We start from the raw sequence: 12,126 nt of genomic DNA on the forward strand, positions 1-12,126 counted from the left end.
CATTTCAATCTCGCTGCGAAAATGCCTTGAATGAAATATGCATTGCATGTTTCAGATAAGACAGGTCATATCAAATGGGCACACATTTTCAATACTCTATTGAAAACACCGTCAAATCGAGATTAGATTTTATTTTTTGAGAAAATACACAATTTTCTTAATGACAGAAGGAGAAATACACTCCTAGAAATTGAAATAAGAACAACGTGAATTCATTGTCCCAGGAAGGGGAAACTTTATTGACATATTCCTGGGGTCAGATACATCACATGATCACACTGACAGAACCACAGGCACATAGACACAGGCAACAGAGCATACACAATGTCGGCACTAGTACAGTGTATAACCACCTTTCGCAGCAATGCAGGCTGCTATTCTCCCATGGAGACGATCGTAGAGATGCTGGATGTAGTCCTGTGGAACGGCTTGCCATGCCATTTCCACCTGGCGCCTCAGTTGGACCAGCGTTCGTGCTGGACGTGCAGACCGCGTGAGACGACGCTTCATCCAGTTCCAAACATGCTCAATGGGGGACAGATCCGGAGATCTTGCTGGCCAGGGTAGTTGACTTACACCTTCTAGAGCACGTTGGGTGGCACGGGATACATGCGGACGTGCATGGTCCTGTTAGAACAGCAAGTTCCCTTGCCGGTCTAGGAATGGTAGAACGATGGGTTCGATGACGGTTTGGATGTACCGTGCACTATTCAGTGTCCCCTCGACGATCACCAGAGGTGTACGGCCAGTGTAGGAGTTCGCTCCCCACACCATGATGCCGGGTGTTGGCCCTGTGTGCCTCGGTCGTATGCAGTCCTGATTGTGGCGCTCACCTGCACGGCGCCAAATACGCATACGACCATCATTGGCACCAGGGCAGAAGCGACTCTCATCGCTGAAGACGACACGTCTCCATTCGTCCCTCCATTCACGCCTGTCGCGACAGCACTGGAGGCGGGCTGCACGATGTTGGGGCGTGAGCGGAAGACGGCCTAACGGTGTGCGGGACCGTAGCCCAGCTTCATGGAGACGGTTGCGAATGGTCCTCGCCGATACCCCAGGAGCAACAGTGTCCCTAATTTGCTGGGAAGTGGCGGTGCGGTTCCCTACGGCACTGCGTAGGATCCTACGGTCTTGGCGTGCATCCGTGCGTCGCTGCGCTCCGGTCCCAGGTCGACGGGCACGTGCACCTTCCGCCGACCACTGGCGACAACATCGATGTACTGTGGAGACCTCACGCCCCACGTGTTGAGCAATTCGGCGGTACGTCCACCCGGCCTCCCGCATGCCCACTATACGCCCTCGCTCAAAGTCCGTCAACTGCACATACGGTTCACGTCCACGCTGTCGCGGCATGCTACCAGTGTTAAAGACTGCGATGGAGCTCCGTATGGCACGCAAACTGGCTGACACTGACGGCGGCGGTGCACAAATGCTGCGCAGGTAGCGCCATTCGACGGCCAACACCGCGGTTCCTGGTGTGTCCGCTGTGCCGTGCGTGTGATCATTGCTTGTACAACCCTCTCGCAGTGTCCGGAGCAAGTATGGTGGGTCTGACACACCGGTGTCAATGTGTTAATTTTTCCATTTCCAGGAGTGTAGATGATATATTCAGGAGAATGAATTTTTGGAAATTTGCTTTTTCAACTAACTGCTGAATTTTTCCATTTAACTATTTTCTACTATATTTAAGAATTGATTATTAAACGTATTTGCTGCTTCTGACTCATCATTTACAGCCCTTCTATTTTATTCCGTACAGGTATTATTCTATACTGTGACTGGCTGTCCAGTCTCTCTTTTCATAATTCCTACAGTGTTTAAGCCTGTTACCAGAATTACTCATTTCTGACATAATGTGCATGTTCCATGGTTTTCTAATAACCTTTCTCACTAATTTGAGTGTTTTTGGTAGTGTGCAACTACTGTATTATCTCTACTTGTTCTTGTCTACAGATTCATTTCCCTCTTCCATTCAGAAGATACTTTAATCTCCTAGGGATCCATGGTTTTTTTTACACGGCTCCTTAATGTGATTTTCTATTTACAAACCATCATATCAATTCATCATCGTATAGATAAAATGTTATTTCAACATTTAGCTCATTAGACTTACAAGGAGACCTCACGGCAATTTGATTTTTTGTAGTTTTTTTATATTTGTGGTACGTGAAGTTCAGAAATCAAATATAAGTCAACCAATGCATTTCGATGTAACTCTAAAATATCCTCGAGAAAATCGACTTTGAAGTTATGACAAATATATGTCTTCTTCTTTATAACTACATATCGTACACAAACATCCAGTAGTGGTTGCACGGTTAAATTCTTAATTACCGATCTGTTATAACACTGTTTCGAATTTAAAAATTAGAAATTATTTTGGGTTCTTGTTTATTTTACACTGACCGGAAATGTCGACTGAACATGCACGTTTCTACAAACATGCATAGTATACGGGAGGCCAACTCCAGCATGCACAGTAACCCAGCAGACAAGCCCTTGGGCATGGCCATGAATAACATGTTGCGGCGTCACTTGCTTCCTCAGACAATAAGGGTATTACACAATAGAAACCAGATCACCCTCAGGTGTAGGCTACAAGTATATTTTAAGTATAGAACATTCCCTGCTGAAACATAATCTCAAAATAGGATTGTATCCACACAGAACGCTGTAGTTGAAGTCTTCCTTACCAGCAAGTGTAACTACGATGGTTAACAAGCTGACCTAATTGTGGAAAACAGAAGGTTGAACATCTGAACATTCAAGCCATTGGGCACATCCTGTCACCCGCTTCATGCCAGGAGAAACCATCAGTCTGACAAATATTGTTCAAGAGGATTTCAACATGTTAGTACATTAGTTGGTTCAAATGGCTCTGAGCACTATGGGACTTAACATGTATGGTCATCAGTCCCCTAGCACTTAGGACTACCTAAACCTAACTAACCTAGGGACAACACACAACACCAGCCATCACGAGGCAGAGAAAATCCCTGACCCCGCCGGGAATCGAACCCGGGAACCCGGGCGCGGGAAGCGAGAACGCTAAGTACATTAGTGAAACCTCACAAACTTCTGAGAAGGATCATTACTTCCCTAAGAAAGTGAAATGTTACTCATTGCATCATATTTGGGTTACTAAGAAGTACATGTATGTTTCATTTGTACATAAGACATGATTTCCTTGGATTTTCAGTATGAAAAAGAATTTATTGTTTTCAAGAAATCTTTGTCAGTGAAAAGGTAGTAGATTTGAAGAAGAATTTTTATTTTTTCCCCTACAGGACAGTTTCAGAGAGGCGTTTTGGCCTCCAAAAAGAGTTTAAGACACTTTCAAGAACAATTTCAGTTTCCCAGACAAATTTCATTTACTGAGAAGAATTGCAGTTGACAGGAAGATCTGTTAAACCGGGTGACCCATGATCAAGCCCGCACGTGGCCGCAGCTCACAACAAACTGGCGCTGCACTTTGGCCTTGCACCAGCTTTCACCTTTTATCATTAACTTGAGACGTCACACCATAAGCCAATTAAATATGGAACAATTTCAATCATAGCTCCGTGCTATTGTCTGAAACTAAAATTACTGCTAGGTCAGATACGTTGTCATAGTGCTACCGATGGCAGCTGAGACATGTTATATGTAAGCCTAGAATGATTTATTCAAGAATGTTAATTTGAGTAACTTTGTTTTTAGGGGAGAGTTGGGCAGAAGTGGATACGTGAATCAACCTGAGGACCTCCAAATCTCTGTGACTAGTGCTTACGTTGACCTGATAATGCTCGGAATTAGTAGCAGCCTCGATTTCGGGGAGTTGTAGATAATCGTCATTAGCGGATGCCTTAGAGGTTTCCATCAACATTTCTGTAATATTTTGAGTGCAATTTTTTCCAATGGTGGCGCTTCTTGGAGCAGTGTTTTGAAGAGAAATATTATCTGATAAGAAATAGGTAAGTAATTAATTAGATTAGATTAGATTCGGCCGGTGTGGCCGAACGGTTCTAGGTGCCTCAGTCTGGAACCGCGCGACCGCTACGGTCACAGGTTCGAATCCTGCTTCGGGCATGGATGCGCTTGATGTCCTTAGGTTAGTTAGGTTTAAGTAGTTCTAAGTTCTAGTGGACTGACGACCTCAGATGTTAAGTCCCTTAGTGCTCAGATCCATTTGAACCATTTTTATGATAAACATAATGCGAATGCAAGCTTTCCAACGCCATGTTCTGTTGAATTTTGCGCACTTTAAACAATAAAGGAGAGTTAAAAGCAAAACACTACAAGGGGACATACTGAAGCTGCGACATTCCTGTGTGACTCTGCCCAAGGTAATGTGGTCCAAGACAAAGTTCCTCACTAATCAGCTACCGTACAATTTCCAGAACCACAAGAAGAAAAATATCAGATAGATTTGTTGCAGTTGCACCACCATTCTTTGCGTTACCAATGCTTCTAAAGCCGCCACAAAAGGTTGACTTGCTAGAAAGTGCAGAGAAGGTGACAAATATAAAAAAAGGGCAAAACTGTAACACCGCTCTCCTCCCCTTACAAAAATGACTTGCAAGCGGAAGAAATATCAGGAAACGAAAATAAAAATACAAAAATGAGGGTTTTTATGGGAAATAACTAAAAGAACCAAGACGCAAAGGAGGCGAAGATGCAGGAAACGAAAATTGCGAAGATTAGGCTGACTCAAAAAAACTAAGTTTCTTCGACTTCATCAGGCGTTAAAGAATCAGGAGGAGGCTGCATTTTTTCCAATCGGCTATATTCAGAGTTATTATAGCAGGAGGGATGAATCCAGTGTCGTGGACAGGCCCATAAAGAATGTTCCTTTCTGCGCAAGAAGACAACTAGTGCTTCGGTGTTATCTGTTGTTGAAATGTATATTTTTTTTATTGTGAACAACTGTTTGTGAAAAATCAGTTTTGGAACTTCAAATAGATTTTCCCTTGGTAGTATTTACACCGATGAGCCAAACATTAAGACCATCTGTTTAATAGCGTATTGTTCCACTTTCCAAAGACAATACAACGGAACTTCTGTTTGGCATAGACTCTAGAAGTCCTTGACTGGATTTCAGAAGTATGTGGCACGTGATGTCCGCACAGATCAAGCAGTTCCCGCAAATTACTAACTGGTTGTTTACCAGCACGCATCTGGCGCCTGTGTTCCAATGAGTACAGATCAGGCATTTTTTCTGGCCATGATATGAATATGAATTCACTATAATGCCCCTCAAACCATTGTAGCACGATTCTGACCTTTAAACATGGACAGTTATCCTGCTGGAAGATGTGATTGCCGTAGGGTGGGATTGGCTTCAAGTGTAAACAGATGCAGGTGGTCCACAGTAATGTTCAAGTGGTTCACTGCTGTCATTATGCCTTCTATTATCACAACAGATCCCATGGAAGCCCAACGCTATATACCCCATAGCATAATTCCTCCCACACCAGCCTTAATCTGCGGCGCAGTGCATTGTTTTGTGCATCTATTCGCCTGGATGACGGTGTGTAAGGACTCAACGATATACATGGTGTAACAAAAAATGTGATTTATTCGACATGTGACAATTTTCTATTGATTCGCGGTGAAAACTCAGTCAGCCTATGCCCACTGCAGTTATAACTGATGATGTCATTGGGTCAACCCAGGAAAGTGCAGGGTTCGTTGTGAAACTCCATTTCAACAATGATCTTTGAACGATGTGCTCCGAAATACTTTTACCTGCACCATCATTGTGTTCTGTCGTCAGACCTACAACAGATCGCAACCTGTCCTGGGTTACACAGCTGGGGATCCTCAAACCTCTATGATTTGTAATGAAATGTGGTAGCTTAATAGCAGACGGCAAACTCGTTACGTAACCATCCTTCAACTACTTTCCATAGGTGCACGCGATTGTAGTACGCAAACAGGAGACAAGCTTCGGTGTTTCAGAGATTATCGTTTCCAGCAGCTGGGGCATAAAAATGTGCTCTTTGTCAAAACCGCTTATATCAGTGGATCTCAGCGTTTGCAGCCCATATCTTCGCCAATATTTCGTCTCTCTTCTGCATACTTATGGTTCAAATGGCTTTGAGCACTATGAGACTTAATTTCTGAGGTCATCAGTCCCCTAGAACTTAGAACTAGTTAAACACTAACGAACCTATGGACATCACACACATCCATGCCCGAAGCGGGATTCGAACCTGCGACGGTAGCGGTCGTGCGATTCCTGACTGTAGTGCCTAGAACCGCTCGGCCACTCAGGGCGGCCCGCATACTTATTAAACAAAAAAATTAATAAACAAACAAATACAGTCAGTGAACGCAGTACATAAACACCCACATACAACAGTACAACAAAACACTGTACAAACAGGCACAAACAGTGACAGAACAATGATAACACCAAGAATACAGGAAAACAAGGAAGAAGATAAAAGGTGGTACACAATGACATACAAGCAAAAACTCACACATAAAATAACGAACATTTTCAAAAGACAATGGATAAACATAGCATTCAAAACAGAAAATTCATTTAAAGGCACATTCTAAAAATAACAAAAAAACTGAAATATCTACCAAAAAGCAGGGATATACCAACCACAGTGCAGCACATGTGATGGAGGGTATATAGGAGAAACCAACAGAACATTTGACACCCGATACAAAGAACACATCAGAGCATCGGAATATGGAACGAGCCACTCAACTTTTGCAGAACATCTGAGAGAAAATCACCACAAACCTACTGCAAGAGAAAATGATATGAAAATAATTAGAATAAATAATGAAAGACATCTCCTAACAGTACAGGAAAATTGTCATACATAAAAAACAAAGACTAAAAGAAACCACTACTAAACGACCAAGTAAATATGACTAACAACTCACTGTTTACACTGATTGAACATATAATAGACAGAAATCCCAACAAATGATTACACATCTGATTCGTCTCTTAAGTATAAGCAGGAATATATAATAATAATAATAATAATAATTATTATTATTATTATTATTATTATTAAGATTAAATAAATGAATAAAAAGAGTAATAACAATAAAATAAATAATTTTTATTTTATTAAAAAATTATCTCCATCTCTAACACACACACACACACACACACACACACACACACACACACACACACACGCACACACACACATATTCACAAAACAGCTGAATGCAGAAAACTGAGAATGTTGGCAATACTTAAAAAAAGAAATCCAAGCCTTTATTAAAGAGATGGCAGTTACAGCGATGTGTAACATAAACAGTGAACTGAAAGTGAACTGTAAGATGTCCACCTGGTTGCCAGATGAGAAAAAGCAGTTTGCTTGGATGCAATGAATTAGAAGTTACGTGTAAGTACCTTTCCATTTCATAAAAAAAGTTAAGGAACTGTATTTAAATCTATAACCTATATTGGAATGTCTGTTTTGAATGCTATGTTTATCACTTGTCTTTTTAAAATGTTTGTTACTTTATGTGTGAGTTTGTGCTTGTATGTCATTGTGTACCATCTTGAATCTTGTTTCTTGGGAAACCATAACCTATGTGTAAAAATGGACAAATCGTGTAATGTTTCCGGACACCCACTGAAGATGCCTTGTAAAAAAAGGCGAAACGCGTCTGGGTGCATAAATAAAAATAAAAACTTGGATGTGCAGCATGCAAAAGCGGCATTTTCTTTGAAATTACTGCAATGAATTAATGGTTCAAGAACACAGTTCAGCCCCGCTTACCGATACATAAGATTTACTTTGCTCCATGTCATGTATTATACACACCTGAAGACATCTAGAAGTGTATGAGCCGTAATTCCGTGGCAGCAGTTGCCGGACATTTCATGGAAAAATCTCTATGCTGGGAAAGTTTTAATTTTTTTAGCATTTCATTTGCTACTAATGCAGCTAAACGTTTTATCACCACCTGCCAACTACAAGGGCCTAGTTTCATCATATGGTATCCTTTTCTGAACGGTAATAAAAATCAACTCTACAAAGTTTTGGTTTTCCATACAGAAAAAATTGCTTTTCACTTTTTTTTATGTTTGCGTTCTTATTGACAAATATTTCGTCGAATCATCGGCGAAAGGGTAGAGAAACGGGAGAATTTGAACATTCCAGTAGTATTTTTGATAGCGATTATCCGAAATGCCAGTAACGAGCGAAGCGAATTAAACACCTGTACGCTTTAAGAGATTTCTAGCCCTACTTGCTGAGAGCAAAACGCAGAGAAACCTCCATCTGCAGCCTGGTAGAAATATCCGTAAGAGGGCGAAAGCGCATTCAGTTCGGGCGGCCTGGAGCCATTCGTCGCAGAGCGGTGGGGGCGCCGTTGCCGGCTCGATCTTAATTAAAGAACACAAAGCTGCGGGTGCGACAGCGGCGCCGCCAACCGGCAGCTGGACGCCTGATTTGCGGGCCGCCGCCCCCACCCCGGCACCTCCTGCGCCGCCGCCCCGTGTTCTGGCGGATTACCTGCAGAACGCCCGCCCCTCGTGGCAGGGGCAACTGCTCCTCCCTGACACAAAACCCTGTTTATGCCGCCGCCTGCGGCCCTCTCATTCCAAACGGCGCTAGCGCAGCCGCGTAAATTCCCTCAGCTCCTTGCCCCAGCGCGGTCCGAGCCCGTAGCTAGGGCTTTCACTGAATTTTCCCTGGACACGGATACGTACCTTACTCCGCCCTAAAAGCGGACCCTTCTGGAACTTTACAGCTAGACTGAGAGGAGGGCACAGGTAGGAACGCCCCCAGCACCCAGTTTCTTCGCACATTCTTCCTCACCTCGTATCAGGATGTTAACAAAGGTACTTCATCTCGTCTATCACCAGTCCTCTGCGTTTCTGGAGAGACACTTTCTACGCCGATAATCACACCAGTTTGTCTGGTGTCTTCAGAACATTCTATTAAGTCAGTGTACAATAGAATCCTTGCCAGCCACATGTTTTAATTGTGGACAAACTAATCATTTATTCTTATACCTTTCTGCTTTCACATTACGAAATGGCTAAAACAGGCACATGGGCGCTCAATCTAACGGCTTCCAGGAGAGACAAAAAACGTTCGGTATTCCATTCAACTACTGCCAACTTTAAAAATTTGAAATATTGTTATATTCTACTAATTAGGAGGTACAATATTATGTTAAAGGTATAACACAGTAAAGCAACTATCGGATTTAGAAATTATGTCCATATCTTGTGGCAGGCTAACTCCCAATGCGCCATCACTCAGACTTTAATGGTTACCTGCTGAACTGCACGCGATCTGAGAATCTAGACACGGCTGCTATTCTTATTACACAAGTTTATCAGGCCAGTTCGCACAAAAGTACACGATGACTACCATTTTCTGCGAAATTAAATCGCCACCGTCAGATAATTCCTATAGAAAAAAATCTGGTCCCATACTTTTTTTTTCTATACAAATGATCTGAAGATAGCGATAGTAACCGTTGTGTGTTTTTGTGCGACCTGGGCAAATAAACTTCTGAAGTAAGAAGGACAACCGTGCTTTTACTCAGACTGTAGTTAGCTACTTAGTTAGTTACTTTCAAGTTCCTGGATCATTTTGCACGATAAATCGTCATGATGTGGAGCGATTAATTTTACATTCATATTGAAAATTAATATGTACATCTATTTGCACTCTAAACATAACCATATAAATATTTTTTTCTCCCCCGAAATAAAAACAAGACATGCACCTCGAGTTAGCAGTTCCTACCCACCACCTTTTATACAATACAAACATAGAAATTCTTCTACGGAATACATGGTGCAAGTTTTTCAATTTATTTTCAATTATTTTTGCAGCGCTGTGCACCCCTGTCTGCGCTAAAGACAATCTTAATGTTGAGTTCAAATGGTTCAAACGGCTCTGAGCACTATGGGACTTAACTTCTGAGTTCATCAGTCCCCTAGAACTACTTAAATCTAACTAACCTAAGGATATCATCCATGCCCGAGGCAGGATTCGAACCTGCGACCGTAGCACTCGCGCGGTTTCGGGATGAAGCGCCTAGAACCGCTCGGCCACCGCGGCCGGCTTAATGTTGAGTAATTAATGTCATTTTTCTTATAGTATTGTAAATATGTACCCCATTGTTCCTTTCGAACTGTAGTGGATTATTTACAACAAACTTCACGACGGAATAAATATAAAGTGAAGCAATAGTCAGAATGCCCAACCCCTTAAACAGATGGCTACAACATGATCGCGGGTGAGCATCACATATTATTCTTACAGCACGTTTTTGGGCAATGGAGACCTTCTTTCTTACAGATGGGCTACCCCAGAACATTATTCCATATTATATTACTGAATGCAAATAAGCAAAATAAGTCAACGATTTCTCTCTTCTCAAAATTTGCTATGATTGTAACTGCAAATGTGGCTGGACTACGTTGTTTTAGGAGGTGCAAATTGAATATGATGTGTGTTTGTGAAATTCAGGGTGAGACTATTCGCAGAAAGAAAGTCAACGATACTTTTGGGAACTTTGTTCACCATTTCTTCCATATCTGTATGTATATTGGGAGTAATTAGAAAAGTGGTGTTATCTTCAAAAAGAACTAATTCTGCTTGTAGTACAGTAGACGGCATACCATTTACGTATACGAGGAACAGTATTTGACATAAGATTGAGCTTTGGGGAACCCGTGATTTCGCTCCATTCAGAATTATGTCCCTGGATTCTATTACTTGTTGAATTACTACTAAGTACAACTTTCTGCATTCTTTTTGTTAGGTATGACACGATCCATTGGTTGGCTACACCATCACTCCCATAAAATTTCAATTTATCTAGGAGTGTACTACGATTCACACAATCAAATGTCTTGGTTAGTCAAAGAAAATACCTATTGGTGCTATTTTGCTATTTATTGCTTGTCGTATCTGTTGTGTGAACCTGTAAATGGCATTCTCAGCAGAGCAAACCTTCTGAAACCCTAACTATGATTTTCTGAGGATATTAATGTTGTCAAGGTGAGATATTAATCTAGAATACAACACCTCAAGTTTTTTGTAAAATAATGTCAACTACGAAATAGGTCGATAGCTACTAGCGTCTCTCGTATCACCTTCCTGGAAGAGGGATTTAACAACGGCAGTCTCTCTGGAAAAATGATTGAGATAGTGATGCATTACATATTTTGGACAACACAGGACTTATTATGTGGGAACGAATCTTTAGTACTCTATTGGAAACACCATCAAAACCAGAAGAGCTTATGTTCTTGAGAGAACGTATGACCCTCTTAATTTCAGAAGTAGAAGTCGGTGGTACATTCATATGATGTCATTTTATAAGAGTTACTCCTTTAACACATTACTGTGATCTTTCTCTAGAACTGTTGGTCCCTAAGCTATCTACTACGTTTAAGAAATGAGTATTAAATACATTTGCTACCAGTGACTGGTCATTTACAATCCTTCCATTCAATTCAATTGTAATGTTATCTTCTTCTGTAGTTGGTTGTCTTGTCTCTTGCTTCACTATATTCCATATTGCCTTAACTCTGCTGTCAGACGTAGTGATTTCTGACATTATGTGCATGCTTCTTGATTTTTAATAACCTTTCTTAATAATTTTGAGTAGTTTCTGTAGCGCGCAACTACTGCGTGGTCTCTACTTCTTCTTGCCACAAGATACATTTCCCTTTTCTATCATTTTTCTATATTCCGTTATTTGAGAATGAGAACTCTTTGCGGCTCCCAACAAACTTGACCGGTAATTTCAAACATATTAGAAACTTATTCTTTTTGACATCCAAACAGAGTAGTGAAAAGAAATAAGTTCACTGCTTATTTCATTTTCGCTGCTCATGTAGTAAAATTTCAGTATCAGGAACCTCGTTCCAATTTATTTTTTCTTTAGTACTATCTCTACTAGCAACACAATCTTGCAGACAGTATCGACATACACCACAGAAAGTAACTCCAAAATTGGATCATTGTATGACACTTAGTTCAGGATATATAAGGGCCATAAACATTCAGATGCGTGAAGAACGAGCTTTACTTGAAGCGGTGCTGTTGTAGATAGATTCTTTATATAATGGGGGATAGTAGGTTACTGGTAATGCCCTACAAGGCATGCAGTGTATCAGTCGCATTA

Source organism: Schistocerca gregaria, chromosome 4, assembly GCF_023897955.1.
Source record: "Schistocerca gregaria isolate iqSchGreg1 chromosome 4, iqSchGreg1.2, whole genome shotgun sequence".
Lineage (NCBI taxonomy): Eukaryota > Metazoa > Arthropoda > Insecta > Orthoptera > Acrididae > Schistocerca > Schistocerca gregaria.